This window comes from Lagenorhynchus albirostris, chromosome 13 (genome assembly GCF_949774975.1).
Source record: "Lagenorhynchus albirostris chromosome 13, mLagAlb1.1, whole genome shotgun sequence".
NCBI classification, from domain to species: domain Eukaryota; kingdom Metazoa; phylum Chordata; class Mammalia; order Artiodactyla; family Delphinidae; genus Lagenorhynchus; species Lagenorhynchus albirostris.
The window spans coordinates 27,044,713-27,070,355 of record NC_083107.1 but is presented as its reverse complement, the minus strand read 5'-3'; the positions used below and the strand labels follow the sequence as shown (position 1 = coordinate 27,070,355).

At 39.4% G+C, this 25,643-nt stretch overlaps 1 non-coding gene across 1 annotated transcript; it reads right to left on the bottom strand.

The window, feature by feature from the left end:
- Positions 1-6,576: 6,576 nt before the first annotated feature.
- On the bottom strand, positions 6,577-6,680 carry LOC132532018 (U6 spliceosomal RNA). The gene has a single exon (XR_009544280.1). It is a non-coding gene; the product is annotated as a U6 spliceosomal RNA (small nuclear RNA).
- Between the last annotated feature and the right edge of the window lie 18,963 nt (positions 6,681-25,643).

Sequence of the window (25,643 nt, the reverse complement as noted above, 5' to 3'; positions counted from 1 at the left end):
CTTTGCAAATGAAGATATCTTTACCAAACCACAGCTAACATATTTGTCACTGTCCTTTAATGGTTCTGTTTCATCTGTTTCTTAGCTCTTCAACATGACCAGACTGCCTCTTCCCTCCCGCCTCCCTCTGCCTCCCCCATGGAGTAGCAAGGCTCCAGGAACGGGCAAAAGAGAACTCAGATGGGCTACTCCCGCTCTCCTTCTTCCTGCCCTGGCCCTCATAGTTTGGCAAGGTCAGGCTTCCTGCTGACCTGAGATTGCAGTTGCAAGAGGGCAGTGAGGCCAGGAAGGGCTCCCCTGCAGGTCACTTGGCCCTAGGAGAAAGGGCGGGCTCTGCTAGCTGTCTGCAGTTGAGAAAAGAGCAGAAACTCTGAAGACACTGAGGTCTTGGTTACCTAGAGGTGTTTTCTCCTCTGGAAGATGAGACCACCCATCCCCACCCACTGCAGTTTGATGTGAGGGTTACAGAGAGGACCCTCCTACTTCCTCTTCCTCCCCAGGGCTGGATGTGTTCACCGCCTCCCTGGGCCTCTCTAGTCCGTTAGGGACAGTTCTTGCTTTGAAAGAGTGGTCCTTTGTGTAATTTCCACTCATTGCTTCCCTCTGCAATATCATAACCCTTCCAGACAGGCACTTCAAATATATTTGCCTGACTCTTCAAGCTACGTTTCCTCCTGTCCTTCGCCCTCCCTCCCACATCTGTTTTCTAGGCCCTTCACTGTAATAGAGTCACACAGCCCAGGTTCAAATCCTCGTGCCACGACTTACTAGCAGTATGAGATTGGGCAAATTACTGAACCCCAGAGTCTCAGTTTCCACGTTATAAAATGGGCCTAATAATGGGAAATCACTTCATAATGTTAGCATGAGAGCTATCTCAACATACTGTAAGCAGTGATGAGTAATATCATCTTAGAAATCTTTGCTCAAAGCAAAAGGTTGTACCTCCTTATTGTTTGATTTGCATTTCTTCGATTGCTAATGAGATTGAACATTTTTTCAGTTATTAGTCATTTATATTTCCTCTTTTAGTGAGTTGTCTATTTTCTGAATTGTCTATTTTCTATGCCCATTTTCTTTGAAACCTTAACTTATTCACTTATATTAACCCTTTCTATGTTAATAATAACACTTTGTCTTTTATATTTATTGCAAATATGTTTTGACATAAGTTAAGTAGTCAAGTCGTTGAATTTCTTCCATTGTTTCAAGCTTAGGTTCTTCCACACTCACAGGTCCAATAAATATCCATTCATAGTTTTTCTAGTTTTTAAATAGTTTGGCTTTTTCTTTGTTCTTTCATTCTCTTTAAATTCTTCTAGAAACTATTTTGGTGAATGATTTGAGGTGAAAATCTAACCTTCTCTCCCCAGCAGCTATCCAAGTTTCCCAATACTTATTGAAAAACCCTATCCCTTTGCCACTGATTTTCTCATGTAAGTTTTTATATACATACTATAGAGAGAGTCTGAACTTTGTACTCTAGTCCACTGAGATTTATATCTTTTTGTCAGTGCTATTCTGTTTTAATTATTGTTGCCTTTTAAATGCTTTATACAGCAGAAGAGAAAATCTTTACTTATTTCTTTTTCTTCAGAGATTTTTATAGCTACTCTCACCTGTGTATTCATCCACATGAGCTCTAATGCTTTTTGGAATTGTGAGAGAAATTGTTTTGAGAAAAATTGACATCTTTACAAACAACAGCCATACTCTCGACTTCTATTTAACATTGTGCTGGAGGTTCTAGCTAGTGCACTTAGGCAAGAAAACAAAATAAAACTATCCAGATTGGAAAGGAAGAGTAAAACTATCTCTTTGCAGATTACATGACCTTGTAAATAGAAAATCCTAAGGAATCCACTAAGAAATTATTAGAACTAATAAATGGGTACAGGAAGGTTACAGGATACAAGATCAATGTATTAAAATCAATTGTATTTCTAAACACTAGCAATGAAAAATTAAAACAATTCCATTTATAAAAGTATAAAAAAGAATAAAGTACTTAGAAATAAATAGAATATAACAAAAGAAGTATAACAAAAGAAAACTACAAAACATCATTGAAAGAAATTAACAAAGACTTAATTAAATGGAAAGATATCTCACTTTCATGAATTGGAAGACTTAATCCTGTTACGATGCCAATACACCCCAAATTGGCCTGCAGATTCAACACATTCCCCATCAATATCCCAGCTGCTGTTTTTGCAGAAATTGACAAGCTGATCCAGGAAATCATATGGAAATGCAAGGGACCCAGAATAGCCAAACAAGTCTTGGAAACGAAAAGCAAAGTTGGAGGATTCACACTTCCCGATTTCAAAACTTACTACAAATCAAGACAATGAGGTACTGGCATAAGGATAGACATAGATCAGTGGAATAGAATTGAGATTCCAGAAATAAACCCTTGTATTTACGGCTGACTGATTTTTCAATAAAGGTGCCAAGACCATTCCATAGGGAAAGAATGGTCTTTTCAACAAATGGTGTTAGGACAGCTGAATATTTGCATGCAAAAGAATTAAGTTGAACCCCTTTGCTACACCATACACAAAAGTTAACTCAAAATAGATCATAGGCCTAAATATAAACACTAAAACTATAAAGCTTTTTGAAGAAAATGCAGAAGTAAATATTCATGACCTTGGGTTAGGCAAAGACTTCTTAGATACAACACCAGAAGCACAAACAACCAAAGAAAAAAATAGATAAACTAGACTTCATGAAAATTAAAAACTCCTGTCCTTCAAAAGACACCATCAAGAAAGTAAAAAGACAACCTATGGGATGAGAGAAAAGATTTTTAAATCATATATGTGATAAGAGGCTAGTATCCAGAATATTTAAAGAACTCATAATTCAACAATAAAGACAACCCAATTAAAAAATGGGCAAATGATTTGAATAGATACTTCCCTAAAGAAGATATACAAATAGCCAATACATACATGAAAAGGTATCAAAAACATTATTCATTAAGGAGATACAAATCAAAACCACAATGAAGTACCACTTCACTCCCTCTAGACAGATAATAACAAGTGTCGTCAGGATGTGGAGACCCTGGAACCCTCATACATTGCTGGTGGGAATATAAAATGGTACAGCTGCTTTGGAAAACATTTAGGCAGTTACTCAAATCGTTAAACATAGGAGCTACCATATGACCCAGCAATTTCACTCCTAGAAATATGCCTAAGAGAAATGAAAAATGCGTCTTACATAAAAAGTGTGCAAAGGGCTTCCCTGGTGGCACAGTGGTTGAGAGTCCGCCTGCCGATGCAGGGGACACGGGTTCGTGCCCCGGTCCGGGAAGATCCCACACGCCGCGGGGCGGCTGGGCCCGTGAGCCATGGACGCTGAGCCTGCGCGTCCGGAGCCTGTGCTCCGCAACGGGAGAGGCCACAACAGTGAGAGGCCGGCGTACGGAAAAAAAAAAAGAAGTGTGCATGAATATTCATTCCCAGATTCCTACCTCAAACCTACAAACCTATGACCACCTGCATTTTTCCTATCTCAGAGAAAGAGGTTTTCCTGTGTGCTCCATTTTCCTCTCTGTGCCTTGGGGCAGCCTAAGCTTTCATCTCCTCCTTCATTTCTATGTTTCTTCTCCACTGGTTTCTTCATCTCATCATATAAATATGTTCGTCTCTCCCAATAAAAACAGAGAAAACAACAACTCCCCCTCTCTATCAGTCTGTACGATGTCCTCCTTTCCTTCAGGTTTCCTGAAGATGATTTACCCTCCTCGTCTTTATCCCCTTCTTCCTCATTCACACCCCAAACCACAGCAGCCAGGCTCTCCAAGCTCCTACCCCATCTGTGATTGCAAAACTCCAGGCCCCTCCTTCAGGCTTTATCTTGCTTGACCTCTCTTTGGCATTAATCACTCCCTTCTCCAAACTCCCTCAACCCCACTCTCTGCCTCTGGGCCTGCTCTTTTTTGTTTTTTTTAAATTTATTTTTATTTATTTGGCTGTGCCGGGTCTTAGTTGCAGCATGCGGGATCTTTAGTTGCAGCATGCGGGATCTTTTAGTTGTGGCATGCGGGCTCTTAGTTGCAGCATGTGGGATCTAGTTCCCTGACCAGGGATCGAACCCAGGCCCCCTGCATTGGGAGCACGGAGGGAGTCTTAACCGCTGGACCACCAGGGAAGTCCCTGGGCTCTTCTACGCGTTTATTCCTGCCTCTTCCTCCACTCACTACTTCTAGGTCTCCTTCAGGGGCTTCTCTTCCTCCCCCATTTCTTAACATTGGTTTATTTCTCAGCCCTCTTCTCTTTTCAATCCTCAGACTTTCCCTGGAGATTTCTTTGGAGAAATGGCTGATTCTAGGACTAGGGCAGGGAAAATACAAGATGAGCTTGTATGATTTTGTAAAGCCAGAAAACAAGGAAATCCTCAGGAAGAAAAGCAGGGGAAGTAGAAGGGTAGTGTCAAAAGAGCACAGACACCAACATGAAAGAACTCCCAGTGGCCAGAGCTGGAACAATTTGAGTAATACAATATATCACAATAGTATTGGATTATAACCCATAAAATAAAATAAATATCCATGAGTCTAAAGTTATATCAATAAATGATTGAATGAATAAATAAGTAAATGAGGAGAAGAGAAAATTCTTCCTTACAGAAGAATTCTAATAGATACTGCCCCCTCCAAGAAGTGGAACTTAATTCCCCTCTCCTTGTGTGTGACTGGACTCAGAGACTCACCTTCAAAGAATAGAGTATGAAAAATGGAAATTTTACAGTGACAAAACCTGGCAAACACCACCTTAATCAAGTGATCTAGATCAACACCCCTGGTGATAAATCATATTGATTAGCATGTTCCCAACGCTATAAGGGCATTTCACCTCTGTGCCTTTCTAAAAACTCATAGCTGCTTTCTAAACAAGAGAAAGACAACAGACAAATCCAAGTTGAGGGGCATCCTTCAGAATACCTGAGTAGGACCCTTCAAAAGTGTCGAGGTCATGATAACCATCAGAGGTGGGAGGAAATTTATGAGACATGTCCTTCCTTGAGGGGACCTGAGCCGTGTACATCCCTAACACATCCCCCAAGTGCGATCCTTAAACACTAGGTTTTAGTTTTACCTGTTATTTTGAAGAAAAGACCTTTTAAAAATTAATTCGTTTATTTATTTTTATTGAGATATAGTTGATTTATAAGATTATATAAGTTTCAGGTGTACAACATAGTGATTCACAATTTTTAAAGTTTATACTCCTTTTATAGTTATTATAAAATATTGGCTATATTCCTTATGCTGTACAATCTATCCTCTTAGCTTATTTATTTTATACATAGTAGTTTGTACCTCTTAATCCCCTACTCCTATCTTGCACCTACCCCTTCCCTCTCCTCTTATAACCACTAGTTTGATCTCTATATCTGTGAGTCTGTTTCTTTTTTGTTATATTCACTCGTTTGCTGTATGTTTTAGATTCCACATATAAGTGATAACATACAGTATTTGTCTCTCTCTGTCTGACTTATTTCACTAAGCATAAGATCCTCCAAGTCTATCCATGTTGTTGCAAATGGCAAAATTTCATTCTTTTTTAGAACTGAGTAGTATTCCATTGTGTATATATATATATTTAACATCTTTATTAGAGTATAATTGCTTTACAATGGTGTGTCAGTTTCTGCTTTATAACAAAGTGAATCAGTTATACATATACATATGTCCCCATATCTCTTCCCTTTTGCATCTCCCTCCCTCCCACCCTCCCTATCCCACCTCTCTAGGTGGTCACAAAGCACCGAGCTGATCTCCCCGTGCTATGCGGCTGCTTCCCACTAGCTATCTATTTTACGTTTGGTAGTGTATATATGTCCATGTCACTCTCTCACTTTGTCCCAGCTTACCCTTTCCCTTCCCCGTATCCTCAAGTCCATTCTCTAGTAGGTCTGCATCATTATTCCCGTCTTGCTCCTATGTTCTTCTGACCATTTTTTTTTTTTTAGATTCCATATATATGTATTAGCATACGGTATTTGTTTTTCTCTTTCTGACTTACTTCACTTTGTATGACGGTCTCTAGGTCCATCCACCTCACTACAAATAACTCAGTTTCGTTCCTTTTTATGGCCGAGTAATATTCCATTGTATATATGTGCCACATCTTCTTTATCCATTCATCTGTCGATGGACACTTAGGTTGCTTCCATGTCCTGGCTATTGTAAGTAGAGCTACAATGAGCATTGTGGTACATGACTCTTTTTTAATTATGGTTTTCTCAGGGCATATGCCCAGTAGTGGGATTGCTGGGTCGTATGGTAGTTCTATTTTTAGTTTTTTAAGGAACCTCCATACTGTTCTCCATAGTGGCTGTATCAATTTACATTCCCACCAACAGTGCAAGAGGGTTCCCTTTTCTCCACACCCTCTCCAGCATTTATTGTTTGTAGATTTTTTGATGATGGCCATTCTGACTGGTGTGAGATGATATCTCGTTGTAGTTTTGATTTGCATTTCTCTAATGATTAATGATGTTGAGCATTCTTTCATGTGTTTATTGGCAATCTGTATATCTTCTTTGGAGAAATGTCTAAAAATTATGAAACGCTTCACGAATTTGCGTGTCATCCTTGTGCAGGGGCCATGCTAATCTCTGTATCGTTCCAATTTTAGTATATGTGCTGCCGAAGCAAGCACCCACTGTATGTATATTGTTGGACACTTAGGTTGCTTCCATATCTTGGCCATTGTAAACATGCTGTGTGAACACTGGGAGTTCATATGTCTTTTCAAATTAATGTTTTCATTTTCTTCACATATATACCAAAGAGTGGAATTGCTGAATCATATGGTAGTTCTGTTTTTAGTTTTTTGAGGAACTTCCGTACCATTTTCCACAGTGGCTGCACCAACTTACCTTTTCACTTGTACATTTAGTGCATGAGGGTTCTCTTTGCTCCACATCCTTACCAACATTTGTTACTTGTGGTCTTTTTGATGATAGCCGTTCTGAGAGGTGTGAGGTGATATCTCATTGTGGTTTTGATTTGCAGTTCCCTGATGATTAACAATGTTGTGCATTTTTTCATGTGGCTGTTGGCCATCTGTATTTCTTCGCTGGAAAAATGTCTGTTCAGGTCTTCTGCTTATTTTTTAATTGGGTTGTTTGTTTGTTTGTTTTTGATGTTGAGTTGTATGATCTGCCTATGTATTTTGGATATTAACCCCTTATCAGTCATATCATTTGTAAATATTTTCTCCCATTCAGTAAGTTGTCTTTTTGTTTTGTGGATGGTTTCCTTTGCTGTGCAAAAGATTTTAAGCTTAATTAGGTCCCATTTATTTTTTGCTTTTATTTCTTTTATCTTAGGAGACAGAGCCAAAAAGAAAATATTGCTACAATTTATGTCAAATAGTGTTCTGTCCATGTTTTCTTCTAGGAGTTTTATGGTTTCTGACCTTACATTTAGATCTTCAATCCCTTTTGAGTTTATTTTTATATGTGGTGTGAGAAAATGTTCTAATTTCATTCTTTTACATGTAGCTGTCCCGTTTTCCCAGCACAATTTATTGAAGAGACTCTCTTTTCTCCATTGTATATTCTTGCCTCCTTTGTTGTAGATTAACTGACCGTAAGTGCATGAATTTATTTCTGGACTCTCTATTTTGTTCCATTGATCTACATCTCTGCTTTCGTGCCAGTACCATACTCTTTTGATTACTGTAGCTTTGTAGCACAGTCTGAAGGAGAAAAGACTTTTATTCTATCTTTAGAAAATATTACAAAATCATTGTTATGTGAAGACATGGTCAAATGAAACCAAAAAACAGCAGGAGAAAAGTATTACAAAAGTATGTGAGGTGGTTAGCTTTTTAAAATTACATTATTTTCTGGATTTGAGGATGTTTTTGGTATTTGTCAACTTAATTTTTTTTTTAACTTTGGGGATAATTTTAGGTTTACAGAAAAGCTCCAAAACTAGTACAGAGAGTTCCCATTTATCCTTAACCCAGCTTCCATTAATGTTAACATTTTACAGGTACATTCATCCAAACTAAGAAACCAACATTTGGTACAATATCATTAACTAGACTACAGACTTTATTCCGATTTCACCAGTTTTTCCATTAACATCATTTTTTCTTTTCCAAGATCCAATCCAGGATCCCACACATTGCATTTGGTCATCATGTCTCCTTAGTTGCCTCCCACCTGTGATGTTTACTTGACAGTAATTCATTAAATGATACACTTGCTTTATATGATTTTCTGAATTTGTGTTATATTTAACAATAACAAATTAAAAACAAAAACAATCATAATGGTTTCTCATTGCTCTTAGAGTAAGGGCAGCCAGCCTCAGCCTGGCCAGTGAGGCCCAAATGACCTTGTGCCAACCTACCTGTACAGCCTCTCCCTGACTCATAGTAGCCTAGTCAAGCCGGCCTCCTTTCCATCTCTTGTATTTTACCTTGCTCCTTCCTGCCACAGGGGCTTTGCACCTGCTATTTCCTCTCCCTGGCACACTCTTTCCTCCTCTTTGCCAAGGTAACTCCTACTCCTCTGTTGATATCATTTCAGCATCTCTCATGCAGTCCAGCCTTGCCTGGCCTCCCTAGCTGTGCAGAATCTCCTTACCACAGGCTCTCATTGCTGTCCACAGGGGCAATGCTACATTGGTTTGAGTTTTCAAGGAGAGGCTAGAGAACCTGAATCGCTGTGTAGAGTGAGAAGAATTTCAAGTTTCCCACAGCCACCTAGCAATCCATGAGGGAGGGGCAGGCAGAAGAGATCAGAGGGGACAGCAGAACCAGCAAAATGCAAGAGGCATATGTTTTTAAGCACGACTTTTGTTATTCTAATTTTAGTGCATTAGGGGCAGATGACATGGTCTGTATGATATTGATTCTATGAAATTTATTACAGCTTCTTTCACGGCCAGTTTAAATGTTCTTCTGGCGCTCAAAAAGAGTGTGAGTTCTCTGTTGGGTGTAGGGTTCTATTATACCTAATAGATCAAATTTATTAATTGTATTGTTTAGATCATCAGTATCTCTAATTTTTGTCTTGTTCTGTTGGTATCTAGGTTTCTAAGGGGAGTGACTTTGGAGTTACACAGGCTTAAGGATATTTATTTATAAGTAAAAAGATAAAGATTAATTTCTAAAAATTATACATTTTTCAAATTGTTGGGGTTGGAGAGAAACAACAAAGAAAACACAGACCAGAAAGCAAAATGAGGGAAAACGAAGGGGTATTAAAAAGCAATCTGAATCTATAAAAGATGACACAACTAAATCTATCTGCATAACAATAATTGAATGGGAGAGACTTGCCAGCTGAAAGAAAATACTTTCAGATACAGTTTTTAAAAACTTAATGAAAATATATGCTATCAATAAAAGATATGCCTAAAATAAAAATGCTCAAGGAGTTTGAAAGTAAAAGAATTGGAAGTCAGTGGGTTTTAAAATAACTTGACGGCTTTCTGCCCATGGATGCCGCCAAGTGAGCATCGTTGATGTCTCCCCCCTCCACTGCTGTCATGTCTAAGTCAGGGTCTCCCAAAGAGCCCGAACAGCTGCGGAAGCTCTTCATCGGAGGTTTGAGCTTTGAAACAACCGATGACATTCTGAGGAGCCATTCTGAGCGATGGGAAGCGCTCACAGTTTGTGTGGTAATGAGGGATCCAAGCACCAAGCGCTCCAGAGGCTTCGGGTTTGTCACATATGCCCTTGCAGAGGAGGTGGATATGGCCATGAATGCAAGGCCACACAAGGAACAGAATAGAAAGTCCGGAAATAGCCTTACATGTGGATAGGATTTAATCTATGATAAAGATGATATCTCAAATATGTAAGAAAAGGACAACTTTACTTCCCACTTGTAAAAAAAAGTCATAAATATTAAATACAAAGGTAGAATTCCAGCTCATAAAAAAAATGTCAGATAAAGATCTACACATTAAAAACCCCACTCAAGTAATAGAATAAAATATAGGAGTTTACTTTTATATTTGGGGTTGCATCTCAACTGCTCAGAGAATTTGAATAAACAGTTCACAAGGGAAATACAAAGGACAGTTTAACATATGCAAAAAAGTTTAACCTCACTGGTAGCTTAAAATTGTAAATGAATACAAAGTGATACCCAGTGTGGGGGGCAAAAGGATACACTTGGGGTGAGTATAAACTGGCAAAGCCTTTTTAGAGACCAATTCAGCAATATCTATCAATAATTTAAAACAAGTTATCCCTATAATCTGGCAAGTCTATTTCAAGGAATTTACACTGTGGAAATCCTCACATAAATGCACAAAGAACATTGTAAAAGGGTGTTCATTTCTGCTTTAAAACAGCAAACCACTTGGGATGGAGCCTAAATATCCATTAATAGAGATGAAGTCACAGCATGTCAGAGAAAAGGCCATGAGCGCTGCAGGCTGCTGAGGAAAGGGGAGCCATAGTCTCACTGGCCCTGTGCTGAGAGTCTGAGGGTTACTCAGACCTTCAGTCCCATCCAGGATGAGCTGTGGTCTCCAAGTGCCAGAGTTTCTTTATACTGCTGGACTTCAGCTTTGGTGACTAACTTCTCATTTATTTTTAGAAAAACACTTAAGCCCTAGGCCTTTTAGTTAGGCAAATTATAAAGATATATCCAACATCCTATTTTAAAATAAAAAAGGTTTAAAACAGTAAGACTCTCTGCATATTTTATATTGCCGAGGATGGAGGGGAAAAGTGTCTTTGTAAATGGTTCCGTTTCATTCATGTATTGATTCAACAAATGAGGGTCAGACAGCCTCTCAAGAAGCTGTCTTCACGGAGGGAGGAACTCTCGCGAGGGAACAGTTATTAAATACTTAACCACAAAAATACAAAACTGAAAACTTCAGTAAGCACTGGGAAGGGATGGCATAGGATGTGGGAGGCTGTATTATGGGGGCTTATATGTAGGAGTCTATAGTATAGGGAATATAGCTAGACTTCATTTTGGTTGGTCAGGGAAGGTTTCCCTGAGGAAATTGCCTTAGGTGAGACCCAAGAAAGGAAGGCAGAAATGAGAGGCAGAAAGGAATCCCAGAACAGTTTGCATAAAAAGGAAAGGGCTTGTGCAAAGGCCCAAGGTAGGGAATTGCTGGGAACATTTATGACATTAAGAAAAGGCTGGTGTGGCCTGAGTATGGAGTGGGATGGCAGGAGGGAAAGGCAGGAGCCTGTGGGCCACTTTAAGGATTTGGGATTTTCTACTAAGGGCAATGCAAAACTATTTGTGGATTAGGAAAATGTTTATTTTCAACAAATATGATTCAGACCAGGCAGTCTCCAGAGTTTTGGGCAAGGGTGTGGGTATGTACTAGTCAAAACAGTTACCCACAGGAAATTGGGAGGAGAGCCAGGAAGGCAGCCAGAAGTACTCCAGGGCGAATCTCCTCTTCAATATGGAGACCCTGAGGGGCCCCCACTGGCAGTGCCAAAGCACATTTTTGAGGCTGTTTTGTGAGGCTGTGCACAAGCTATAATTCAGACAGATGAATCCAGACATTGGGAGGTACACTGATGGTGTTCTTGGGTGGGGATGGGATGCAGGAAACGGGTAAGTTTTGAGTAAGTTCTGCCATATTGATGGGGAATTGTGCTGCCTAATTTTCCAATTAAAAAAAAATTCAGATTATAATATGAAATTTTAAAGTTTTTAGTGTTTGCAGCAATTTCAAAATTTATAAAATATAAATCAAATACATTTGAGGTTGGATATTTTATTAGTTGCCTGTAGCCAGTACAATAAATTACCACAAACTTTGTGACTTAAAACAGCACAAATGTATTCCCTTGCTGTTCTAGGGTCCAGATATCTGCAATCAGTTTTACTGGTCTAAAATCAAGGCATCAGCAGGACTGTGTTCCTTCTGGAGGCTCTAGGGGAGAATCTACTTCCTTGCATTTCAGAGGTTTTGGCAATGCCTGCATTCCTTAGCTCCTGACCCCTTCCTCCAGCCTCTTGTTTCCATCTTCGCATCTCTTACTTCTGTAGTCAAATCAACCCCTGCTTCCTTCTTATAAGGGTACTTGTGATTACATGTAGGGCCCACATACGTGGATAATCCAGAATAATCTTCCCACTTCAAGATCCTTAACTTAGTCACATCTTCAGAGTCCCTTTTGCTATATGTATAAAATTATATTCACAAGTATCAGGGATTAGTATCTGAATATCTTTGGGGCCATTATTCAGCTTATCACAGGTATATAGTTGAATATAGCCCTCAGATTTGAACCTATCTCAGATTTTCCCCCAGCTACAATAATAAAATGTCCCTAAATTATCCCAATACTCTGGGCCCTAAACCTATGATACTTTTTTTTAACAGCTTTACTGAGGTTCAATGTATAGGCTCTAAAATCCACCCATTGTAATTATATAAGTACATACATAATTCAATTATGTTTAGTAGATTTACAGAGTTATGCAACTATTACAACAATCCAGATTTTTTGCAGTCAATCCCCACCCCTAAATCCGGCCCAGGCATCCACTAATCTACTTCTATCTGTATAGATTTACCTTTTCTGTATACTTCGTGTTAATGGGATCATATCATATACAGTCATTTGTGTCTGGCTTTCACTTAGTATAATGTTTTTGAGGTTCATCTCTGTCATAGTGTGTGTCAGTAATCAGTAGTTACTCCTTTTTATCACTGAGTAGTGTTCCATTGCGTGAATAAATCACATTATGTTTATCCATTGAGCTGTTAATGGACATTTGGATTATTTCCTAGTTTTGGCTATTGTGAGTATTGCTGCTACGAATATTCATGTACAATGCTTTGTGTGGACATATGTTTTCATTTGTAAGCTTATTTTTAATTTTTTAAGGAACTGCCAAACTGTTTTCCAAAGTGGCTGCACCACTTTACACTCCCGTCACGAATGTATGTGGAATCCAGTTTCTCCACGTCCTTGCCAACACTTGTATAGAATATCTTTTTCCCATTGAATTGCCTTGGAAACTTTGCCAAAACTAAATTGACCTTATGTGTGAGGGCTAATTTCTGGACTCTCAATTCTATTTCATTGGTCTATATGTCCATCTTAATGCCAGTACGATGTTGTGTTGATTACTGTAATTCTGTAGTAAGTTTTGAAATCAGAAATTGTGAGTCCTCCAAACTTTTTCCTTTCAAGATTGTTTTGGCTATTCTAGATCTTTTGCATTTCCATATTAATTTTAGAATTAGCTTGTCAATTTCTGCAAAAAACACAGCTGGGATTTTGATAGGGATTGCCTTGAATCTGTAGATGAATTGGGGCAGTATAATCATCTTAACAATAGTAGTTTTTTTGTGAATTTCTTAGCATTTTCTATAAGCAGGATCATGTCATTTTTGAATAAAGACAGTTTTGCTTCTTTTCCAATGTGAATTGCTTCATTTTTATTTTTTACTTTTTGGCCTTATCACACTAACTAAAACCTCCAGCACAATGTTGATTAAAAGTGGCAACAGGGAATTCCCTAGAGGTCCAGTGGTTGGGACTCTGTGCTTCCACTGCAGGGGGCATGGGTTCAATCTCTGGTTGGGGAACTAAGATCCCACAGGCCACCCGGTGCAGCCTCAAAAAAAAAAAAAAAGAAAAAAAAATGGCAACAGCAAATATCCTTGCCTTGTTCCTGAATTTATAGGGAAACATTCAGTCTTTTACCACGACATTTAATATTGACTATAGGGACTTCCTTGGTGGCTCAGTGGTTAAGAATCCGCCTGTCAATGCGGGGGACATGGATTTGAGCCCTGGTCCGGGAAGATCCCACGTGCTGTGGAGCAGCTAAGCCCATGCGCCACAACTACTGAGCCTGTGCTCTAGAGCGCACAAGCCACAACTACTGAGCCTGTGTACTACAAGTACTGAAGCCCACGCGCCTAGAGCCCGTGCTCCACAACGTGAGAAGCCACCACAATGAGAAGCCCGCGCACCATGATGAAGAGCAGCCCCCACTCGCCACAACTAGAGAAAGCCCGTGCGCAGCAGCGAAGACCCAGCACAGCCAAAAAATTAATTAAGTATATATATATTGACTGTAGATTTTAGTTAGATACACTTTATCACGTTGAGAAAGTCCCCTTTTATTCCTAGCTTAAGAGCTTTTATCATTAATGGATGGTGGATTTTGTCAAATGTTTTTTCCACATCTACTAAAATGACATTACGGTTTTTGTCATTTATTTTATTAATATGGTGATTTACCTTCATTGATTTTCAGATGTTAAACCAACCTTGCACTAACTATTTATATGTTGCTGGATTTTACTTGATAATGTTGTGTTAAGGATTTTTGCAAGTATGTTCATAAGAGATATTGGTCTGTTTTCATAGAATGAGTTGAGGAGTGTTCCTTTCTCCTCGGCTTTATGAAAGAATTTGTGAAAGATAATATTGTATCATCTTTAATTATCTAATAGAATTCACCAGTGAAATGTTCTGGAGCTGAGCTTTTATTTTTTTGGCTGTGCTGAGTCTTTGTTGCTGTGTGCGGGCTTTTCTGTAGTTGCGGCTAGCAGGGGTTACTCTTCGCTGCAATGTGCAGGCTTCTCATTGCAGTGGCTTATCTTGTTGCAGAGCGCAGGCTCTAGGTGTGCGGGCTTCAGTATTTGCAGCATGCGGGCTCAGTAGTTGCTGTACGAGGGCCCCAGAGCCCATGGGCTTCAGTAGTTGCGGCATGTGGGCTCAGTAGTTGTGACACACAGGCTTAGTTGCCCCACGCATGTGGGATCTTCCTGGCCCAGGGATCAAACCCACGTGCCCTGTACTGGCAGGCAGATGCTTATTTATTTATTTAGTTTTGGCTGCATTGGGTCTTCGTTGTTGTGTGCGGGCTTTCTCTAGTTGTGGTGAGCGGAGGCTACTCTTTGTTGTGGTGCGTGGGCTTATTGCAGTGGCTTCTCCTGTTGCGGAGCACGGGCTCCAGGCACACAGGCTTCAGTAGTTGTGGTTTGCAGGCTCCAGAGTGCAGGCTCAGCAGTTGTAGCACATGGGTCTTAGTTGCTCTGCAGCATGTGGGTCTTCCCAGACCAGGGATCGAACCCGTGTCTCCTGCATTGTCAGGCGGATTCTCAGCCACTGCGCCACCAGGGAAGTCCCCCCTAGAGACATTTTTTAATGTGGCTCTTAGTACAGCAAGCATTTTGAAGCCTTGTTGCCTGAGAATTTCTTTTTGAAGTATAGTTGATTTATAATATTGTGTTAGTTTCAGGCATACTGCATAGTGATTCAGGGGGTTTTTTCAGGTTATATTCCATTATAGGTTATTACAAGTTATTGAATATAATTCCCTGTGCTATACAGTAAATCCTTGTTGCTTACCTATTTTATGTATAGTAGTTTGTATCTGTTAATTCCGTACTCCTAATTTGTCCTACCCTCCTTCTCCCCTTTGGTAACCATAAGTTTGTTTTCTATGTCTGTGAGTCTGTTTCTGTTTTATATATAGATTCATTTGTATTATTTTTTTAGATTCCACATGTAAGTGGTATAATATATTTATCTTTCTCTGTCTGACTTACTTCACTAAGTATAATATTCTCTAGGTCCATCCATGTTGCTGCAAATGGCAATACTTCATTCTTTCTTATGGCTTAGTAATATGCCATTGTATGTTGTATACCACATCTTTTTAAGCCAATTGTCTGTTGATGGGTACTGGGTTTGTTTCCATGTCTTGGTTGTTGTAAACAGTGCTGCTATGAACATTAGGGAGCATGTGTCTTTTCAAATTAGAGTTTTCTTTTTTCCTAGATATATGCACAGGAGTGGGATTCCTGGATCATATGGTAGCTTTATTTTTGGTTTTTTAAGTACCCTCCATACTGTTTTCCATAGTGGCTACACCAATTTACATTCCCACCAACAGTGCAGGAGGGTTCCCTTTCCTGAGACTTTTTTTTTAAGTCTTTTCACATTTGAAAGACAAGCTGGCTGGATATAAAATTATAGGTTCAAAGTTATTTTCTTTTAGTACTTAACAAATATTACTCCATTGTCTTCTGTGCCCAATGCTGTGACTGAGAGGTCTAATATCAATTTAACACTGTTAGAATTTTCTCTTTGGCATTTTTACATTTTGACATCCATTATCTCATGTGGGCTTTCCCTTCTCTCTTTTATTTTCCACTCTATGGCCCTTTCAATCTGAGGTCATTCATCCTTTTTAAATCTGAAGAATGTAGATCTATTGTTCTTCAAATATATTCTTCTTTTCAGTTTCATTTTCTCCTTCTGAATTCTTGTTATGTGGATGTGGGCATTCTACTTCTTTCCTCCTTATTTCTTAACTTTTATTTTTTATCTCCTCATTCTTCAATGAGTCCTTCTTGGACTCACATCTCAATATGATATTCTGACTAATTAATCTATTTTTATCTGTTATATATCTCAATTATTGTTTTCTTTATTTCAATTATTATCTTTTTCCTTTGATTCTTTCAAATTTCTTCTTGTTTTTGTTTTACACTGCTAATATCTCTTCTGTGTATTTATAGAACTGATTTGAAATTCTTGGCCCATCTGTACTAATGAATATTTCTGCTTCTGTCCTGCTGTTTCTGATCTTACATGTTGTGATTTTATTTTTCTTTTGGTTTAATTTTACTCTTTGAGTATCTCAACATTTTGGCTTGTTAGCCCATATTCCCTGGGGGTATTGGCTGCTCTGTCCTACACTGACTTTGGGGGAAGGACAGAAGGCCACTCAGTGTCTGCTAGCCTGTTAAGTTCAAGGAGAGGACAGGGACTCAGATCTCGAGTGGAGTACCCCAGGCATCACGCAGTCACAGGTCATCACTCCTGCTTGTTGGCATTTGGCCCCAAAACTCCTTGGGTTCTTGCTTTCACTTTCCACCCTGTGTTGAAAGGAAGCTGCCTCTACTGATTGGAAAGGCCAGCCTGGGGGTTTGGAGGACAAAGGGTGGAGGAGTGAGGGATTACTCAAAAACAGTTGTTCCCCCAGTTTATCAACTCTTGACACTGGCAGGGCTTTATGCTGCCCTGAATTCATCCCCAGAGACACCCTGACCAGCGGTCTGAGCCACTGCATCTGCAGTTCTGCAGCGAAGGACAAGCAATGACCGTCCAATGCAAAGGTGTGGGAGAGGCAAGAGCAAAAAGTCAATCACTTTTCCACACCTATGGTCAATTAATCTTCGACAAAGGAGGCAAGAATATACAATGGAGAAAAGACAGTCTCTTCAGCAAGTGGTGTTGGAAAAGCTGGACAGCCACATGTAAATCAATGAAGTTAGGACACTCCCTCACACCATATACAAAAATAAACTCAGAATGGCTTAAAAACTTAAATATAAGACATGACACCATAAAACTCCTAGAAGAGAACATAGGCAAAACATTCTCTGACATAAATCATAGCAATGTTTTCTTAGGTCAGTCTCCCAGGGCAATAGAAATAAAGGCAAAAATAAACAAATGGGACCTAATCAAACTTATAAGCTTTTTCACAGCAAAGGAAACCATAAACAAAATGAAAAGACAACCTACGGACCAGGAGAAAATATTTGCAAATGATGTGACCAACAAGGGCTTTATTTCCAAAATATACAAATAGCTCATACAACTCAGTAACAAAAAACCAAACAACCCAATCAAAAAATGGGCAGAAGATCTAAACAGACATTTCTCCAAAGAAGACATACAGATGGCCAAAACTCATATGCTCAACATCACTAATTATTAGAGAAATGCACATAAAACTACAATGAGGTATTACCTCACACCAGTCAGAATGGCATCATCAAAAAGTCTACAAATAATAAATGCTGGAGGGGGTGTGGAGAAAAGGGAGCCCTCCTACACTGTTGGTGGAAATGTAAATTGGTGCAGCCACTGTGAAAAACAGTATGGAGGTTCCTTTAAAAACTAAGAATAGAGTTACCATATGATCCAGCAATCCCACTCCTAGGCATATATCCAGAAAAGACAAAAGCTCTAATTTGAAAAGATACATGCGCCCCAATGTTCATAACGGCACTATTTACAATGGCCGAGACATGGAAGCAAACTTAGTGTCCATCAACAGATGAATGGGTAAAGAAGATGTGATAGATAGATAGATAGATAGATAGATATAGATATAGATATAGATATACACACACACACAATGGAAAAGAGTGAAATAATGCCATTTGCAGCAACATGGATGGACCTAGAGATTATCATATTAAATGAAGTAAGTCAGACAAAGACAAATATCATACCACTTATATGTGGAATCTAAAAAATAGTACAAATGGACTTATTTACAAAACAGAAACAGACTCACAAACATAGAAAACAAACTTATGGGGGGTGGGATGAATTGGGAGATTGGGATTGACATAGATACAGCACTGTGTGTAAAATAGATAACTAATGAGATCCTACTGTGTAGCACAGGGAGCTCTACCCAGTGCTCTGTGGTGACCCAGATGGGAAGGAAATCCAAAAAAGAGGAGATATATGTATACGTATAGCTGATTCACTTTGCTGTACAGCAGAAACTAACACAACATTGTAAAGCAACTATACGCCAATAAAAATTAATAAAGAAAAGATTAAAAAGAAAGAAAACAAACTTATGGTTACCAAAGGGGAAGGGGGAGAGGGATAAATTGGGAGTATGGGATTAAACCGCACATTACCATAAATAAAATTAAAAACAAGGATTTACTGTATAGCACAGGGAACTAGATTCAATATCTTGTAATAAACTATAATGGAAAAAAAGCAAAAAATGAATTTTAAAAAGTCAATCACTTTTCTTTTATCCTTATGGTTACAGCTACCCTTGCCTTGGACTGTAACTACCCTCCACCCACACACACACACACACAACCACAAACACACAGTCCAATTCTAAGTAGCTGTTTAGCTCCCCAGTGGTTTCTTCTTTGTTGCTATTTCCAGGATTTCATATTTCTCTCTATAATTCCTCCTGTGTTCAGCTCAGGGAGGGAGCCAGCTGCTCAAGTGAATTCCCATCTTGGCAGGAACTGGGGCAGCCATGAGATGTCTATTAGTCAATTCGAAGGAGAGGTAAACTAGACAGTTGGATAGACAAGTAAGGGGAGAGACTGGGGCTAGAGATACATATTTGAGTCATCAGGGCATAGGTGGTTTTTCAAGCCATGAGTCTGGATGCAATCCTCTGGGGAAGGAATATAAATAGAGGAGGCATTTTGTATAGATACAGGAGTATATTTTGAAAAATATACTCCTTACTGTAAGTAAAATTCTAAATCTGGTTTGTACATTAATCCCTTATCAATTTGGCCAGTGTGAATCAGTCCTGGTGAGAATGCTCACTTTGGGGACCTCACAAAATTCAAGTGTCTGGTTCAGCAAATCTAAGGCTCAGAACCTGGCCTGTTATGTCTCCATGGTCATGTGCCATGCCCTGTCCCCACCACCAGACTCCCTCTGCTCACATTTCCTATATTAGTTTAACTTCCTGGGATAATGTGAGGGGTAGAAAAAATGGTGCTTATAAAAAAGTTTTGGAAATCAATAGCGTCTGAACAATTGTAAAATACATAATCTTTCTAACTGTGATGTTCCTTTTCTCTCTGAGTGGGCAAATAGATGTGTTCACATACTCACAGCATGCTCAGGACTTGAGGACAAGCTCCTGCACAGGCTGAAGATCCATGAGTCAGGTGACAGCAGATCCTGAGGCATATGGAAGAGCACAACTGGGCTGTTGTCATTGCTTGGGGTACCCAGGGGCTCAGGCAGGTTCCCACTCAGCCAGGAAGTTAACTGAAGAGGCTGAGTGAAGGCACAGGCAGAGAATGTACAATCAAAGACCAGTGAGTAGGGAGATCGGAGACCACAGCCTGGACATCTGAGACCCTGGTAGGCAAAGGAGGGCACTCCAAATTTTAAGATCTCCCAGCATTCAAAAACCCTCACTATCCTGTGATTTCTTCAAAAGACCTTATCTTCCACCCCATTCCATCAAGCCATAGCTAAAATATTGTCATGGCCAACACCAAACCACTGTTGAAACCCTAGCCTCTCAATATCCCACTTTCTGACACCAACCTGCTACCCCTCCAACTCTTGTACCCTTAGTCTCTCAATGCTTGCTCTTCAATCTTATTGAGGCTTCTATCCCTTGACAACCAGTATTCACTGAGTATCTACTATGTGCCAGGTATAGTATTAGGTGCTTTCCTTCCTCATTCCCTCCTATTGGATGCTCCAAGGAGCATCACTCTCAACCTGACCCCTCAAACTTCCACTGCACCTGCCCCAAACAAGGTCTACCACCCAACTTCAACAATCCTGCTAGGAAGGAATTCCCTGGAAGTCCAATGGTTAGGACTCTGTGCTTCCACTGCAGGGGGCATGGGTTCCATCACTGGTCTGAGAACCAAGAGTCTGCATGCCACGCAGCACAGCCAAAAAAAAAAAACCAAAAACCCAATCCTGCTCTGAAAGGGTCCTTTGATCAGGCACCAACACCATCAGTCCCCGACCATCACACATAAGCACATACACTCAGAGAAACGAGCCAGTAACATCCTTGAATAATATTCACAGCTTCCACAACAAATCATCCTGAGCCATCTACCCTTCCCAGCCTGTTTCTAATCCTTCAGACTTCCAGTTTCTGGTTCCTTGTTTGCCTGTTTAGGACGACACCTTGCCCCTCACTCCTGTTCGGCCTGCTGTCTTTCCTCTCAGGCTCCATCCTATTAGAACCTATTAGAACCTTTACTTACTCTGCTCCTATATGGTGGCTTCCTTGCCTGTCTCACTCTTTCACAGATGTGCTTCCTGCCTCCCCACCCCACCCACCCACCACCCCTGCCGTCTGGAGTCCACCTCACCCACAGCTCATCCTGAAGTTACCAGTAGCCTCCAAGTTGCCAAATTCAGTAGATACTTTGCAGTCCTTCCTTGGCCTCTCTGAGGCAATTGACACAGCAGAAAACTTCCTTTTTAAAAGGGAATTTACACAAATACTATGTAAGTACGTTCTATTATTCCAAAAGAAAAAAGAAATCAAAACCATACTGATATAGATAAAGAGTAAAATTCAGCCTTAGCCTCCACCCCTGCCTCTTCTTGCCCCAGAGGTAATTTTTATTAACAGACTGCTGTGGCTTCTGCAAGGGCTTTTTTAAGTTATTTACCTCCATATAGATTGACTTGGACTTTTTCTAGTATATAAATTGGATAATGCCACATTGCTTTTTCATTAACAACATGCATAAGAGATTTTCCAGTCATTATGCATAAATCCATCTCTTTTTTTATTGAGGTATAGTTGATTTACAATATTATGTAAGTTTCAGGTGTACAACATAGTGACTCAAAATTTTTATAGATTATACTCCGTTTAAAGTTATTGTAAAATATTGGCTATATTCCCTGTGCTAAATGACATATCTTTGTAGCTTATTTTGTACATAGTAATTTGTACCTCTTAATCCCATACCCCTATCTTGCCCCTCTCCCCTCCCCTCTCCCCACTGGTAACCACTAGTTTGTTCTCTATACCTGTGAGTCTGTTTCTGTTTTGTTATATTCACTTGTCTGTTTTATTTTTTAGATTCCATATATAAATGATAACATAAGAGTATTTGTCTTTCTCTTTCTGACTTATGTCCATCCATTTTGTTGCAAATGGCAAAATTTAATTCTTTTTTTATGGCTGAGTAATATTCCATATATATATTATCTCACATCTCATTAACCATTCATCAGTTGATAGACACCTAGGTTGTTTCCATGTCTTGGCTATTGTAAATAATGCTGCTATGAACACTGGGGTGCATATATCTTTTCAAATTTTGTTTTCTTCAGACATATTCCCAGGAGTGGAATTGCTGGTAGATCCATCTCTTCTATTTTTTTTTAAGATTTTTTTTGATGTGGACCATTTTTAAAGTCTTTATTGAATTTGTTACAATATTGCTTCTGCTTTATGCTTTGGTGTTTTGGCCATGAGGCATGTGGGATCTTAGCTCCCCGACCAGGGATCGAATCCGTACCCCTTGCATTGGAAGCCGAAGTCTTAACCACTGGACTGCCAAGTCCCCATCTCTTCTTGATTTAAACTATTCCATAGTGTTCCATTGTAGCAATGTTCCATAATTCATTAAATTGTCACCCTACTGATGCAATTCAGGTTGTTTCCACATTTTAATTCTACAAACTGTGCTGTCAGCTCCCACTTCCTTGCAAGAGTGTGGCTTACTAGATACTTATGAAGGGCCCTCCCACTACAAAACAACTAGAGGTTACATAAAATGTGAAATTTTTCTGAGCTCACTAAAAACAAGAAAAATCTCAAAAAAGAAAAGAAAAACAAAACCAAACAAAATACAAAGAAGCAAAAACCTTAAGCTGAAACCAGAAAGGTAAATGATAGGAATTCAAGTCAGGGCTGCCTGAGCCAAATGCCAACAGCAGCCCTCGATCAATCTGCAGGACTGAAGCAGGTGGGCACCTGAGCCTGGGGCTCAACATCAAGGCCAGGACTCTATAAGGGAACCAAGGTGTTTCCATGCCCTGGTGCCCACAGTTTCTCCTGGAAGCAAAACCAGCCCCTTTCTGGAGGAAAGCATCCCTATTCACCTAAACAGTCAAAGAGTACCACGCAAACCACGAAGAGTGGCAGTCAGCAGAAACAACAAACAACAGATGTAGATTCTCAATTAGAGTGGAATTATCAGCTACATAATGGAAACTCCTATGTATGAAGTGTTTAAGGAAATAAGAGATGGAATCACAAATGAGCAAGAGAAAAGAGACTATTTAAAAGGACAAAATAGGACTTCCCTGGTGATCCAGTGGTTAAAAATCCGCCTGCCAATGCAGGGGACACGGGTTTGATCCCTGGTCTGGGAAGATCCCACATGCCGAGGGGCAGCTAAGCCCGTGCAACACAACTACTGAGGCCAAGCTCTAGACCCCATGAGCTGCAGCTACTGAGCCCATGCGTCACAACTACTGGAGCCCGCGAGCTCTGGGCCCCACGTGCCACAACTACCGAGCCCACAGCGACTGAGCCCGCTCTGCCTAGAGCCCGTGCTCCGCAAAAAGAGAAGCCAACGCAATAAGAAGCCCGCGCACCGCAACGAAGAGTAGCCCCCGCTTGCTGCAACTAGAGAAAGTCTGCACGTAGCAACGAGGACCCAGTGCAGCCAAAAAAATAAATACATAGATACAATTTTTTAAAAAGGACAAAATAGAATAGAAAAAATTAGTGCTTCTAGAAAAGAAAAATGGAATTGTTAAGGTGAGAAAACAGTGAACATGGAACAAATGGACAATATGAGCATGTTGATGTGATGCAATATATAGTACACAGCCCACTGTACAAAGTGGTCTCAACAAAACAAGAACCCAAAGCTGATCAAGCCTTCAGAGCTGATTTCCAGTTTACAGCAACACAGGACAGAAAAAAAAAAAAAATTAAACGATACCACACCACGAGGAAGGTCAGAGATAAAAACAAAAATTGGGACATTCCACAGGACAACTGATCCAATTTTTTCAACATGTCACTGTCACGAGAAAAACAAACAACAAAGAAAAAAAGGAGAGATGGCCCTAGACTAAGAAAAATTTATAAGACACAATTACTAAATGTAGTATGTGGATCCTAATGCAAACAGACCAACTATGAAAAGACATTTCTGAGAAAATTGGGGAAATTTGAATATGACCTGATATTAGAGAATACCAAGGAATTATTGTTAATTTTGTTAAATGTGATAATGGCATTATGTCTATGAAAGAAAAAGTTCACATATTTTAGAGATGCATTAAGTCTAAATTTTGTTTCCAAATACTTCATCAACACACACACAAGGGGAAAAGATGAAGCAAGTTTGACAAAATTTTGATAATTGTTGAATCTGGGTAATAGATATATAGCAATTCATTAAACTGTTCTCCCCCATTTTTCAGGCATGTTTGAAATTGTCCATAATAAATTACTTTTAAATCTCTAGAGAAAGATATTATACTTATCTTGTTAACATTTGTAAAATCTCCCAAGTTTTACTGTTAGAGAATGCTTTATAAATTCTATATGAACAGGGCTTCCCTGGTGGCGCAGTGGTTGAGAATCTGCCTGCTGATGCAGGGGACATGGGTTCATGCCCTGGTCCGGGAAGATCCCACATGCCGCGGAGCAGCTGGGCCCGTGAGCCATGGCCACTGAGCCTGCGCGTCCGGAGCCTGTGCTCCGCAATGGGAGAGGCCACAGCAGTGAGAGGCCCGCGTACCGCAAAAAAAAATAAAAAATTCTATATGAACAATTTCATGCTTAGTCTTTCTAATTCATTTTTCACAGTAATTAATACTTGTAGAATACTGTGTAACATTCTCTAAGTGTCATCACTTTGAGAACATTGCAATAATCTTGTGAGGTACATATTATTGCCATCATGCAAAAAAAAAAATACATGTTGTTTTCTTCTTATGCATGAGGGACAGTAAAACATCACACCTAAATTTTCGGGTTTTTTTTTTTAACATTCCAATAGAAGACTCATTTCTCTTTTTTTTTAACTTTTAAATTTTTATTTATTTATTTATTTTTGGTTGTGCCTCATGGCATGTGATATCTTAGTTCCCTGACCAGGGATTGAACCCCTGTCCCCTGCATTGGAAGCACGGAATCTTAACCACTGGACTGGCAGGGAAGTCCATGAGGCTCATTTCTAACAACATTCTTCTTTTTCCTGCCAACTTTCCAACTTAACTAGGAGATTTTTTCTGACCATAAAAGTAATACATTCTTGCTGTATAAAATTTTAATGACATATAAAAATATAGAAGAGGGGAAAAAAAATCACACATAATCAAAATGCCCAGATGCAGTAATGAATATCACTGTGATATATTTCCTTTTATTCTTTTAAATATATGGTCTTATTAAATACTGAATAATTATAAAAGAATATTTATTACATATGTTTAAAATACAAGGAATAAAAACAAAGCAAACATCAGTGGATCCACCACCCAGTTAATAAACCAGAACTTTTGAAATCCCTGCTGCCCTTCCCAGATCCCAGACCTTTCATTCCCAACGACATTAAGGTGTTTTGAATTTTCACTTCACTTTTCCTTATAGTTTTACCACATATGTATTAAGCAATTCCACATGGTCCAAACTGGTACCCACTTCTAAGCAATATGTTGTTTCATTTAGTCTTGACTTTTCTATAAAATCATACTGCATGTATTTTTCTGTAGTTTGCTTTTTCATGGTCATGAGATTTGTTCGTGTTGATTTGTGTAGCTATATTGCATTTATTTTTCACTGCTCTATTGTGTTGCAAGGACCACAATCTTGTCTATTTTTCTTATCCTACTTTCAACGGATCACACTTTTATTTCTGTGCATAATTTATATATAATTGAGATAAGTGTGTATATAACTGATATATTGATTTTTTTGCTTAAAATTATTTAATATAGGGCTTCCCTGGTGGTGCAGTGGTTGAGAATCTGCCTGCTAATGCAGGGGACACGCGTTCGAGCCCTGGTCTGAGAAGATCCCACATGCCACAGAGCAACTGGGCCCATGAGCCACAATTACTGAGCCTGCGCATCTGGAGCCTGTGGTCCGCAACAAGAGAGGCT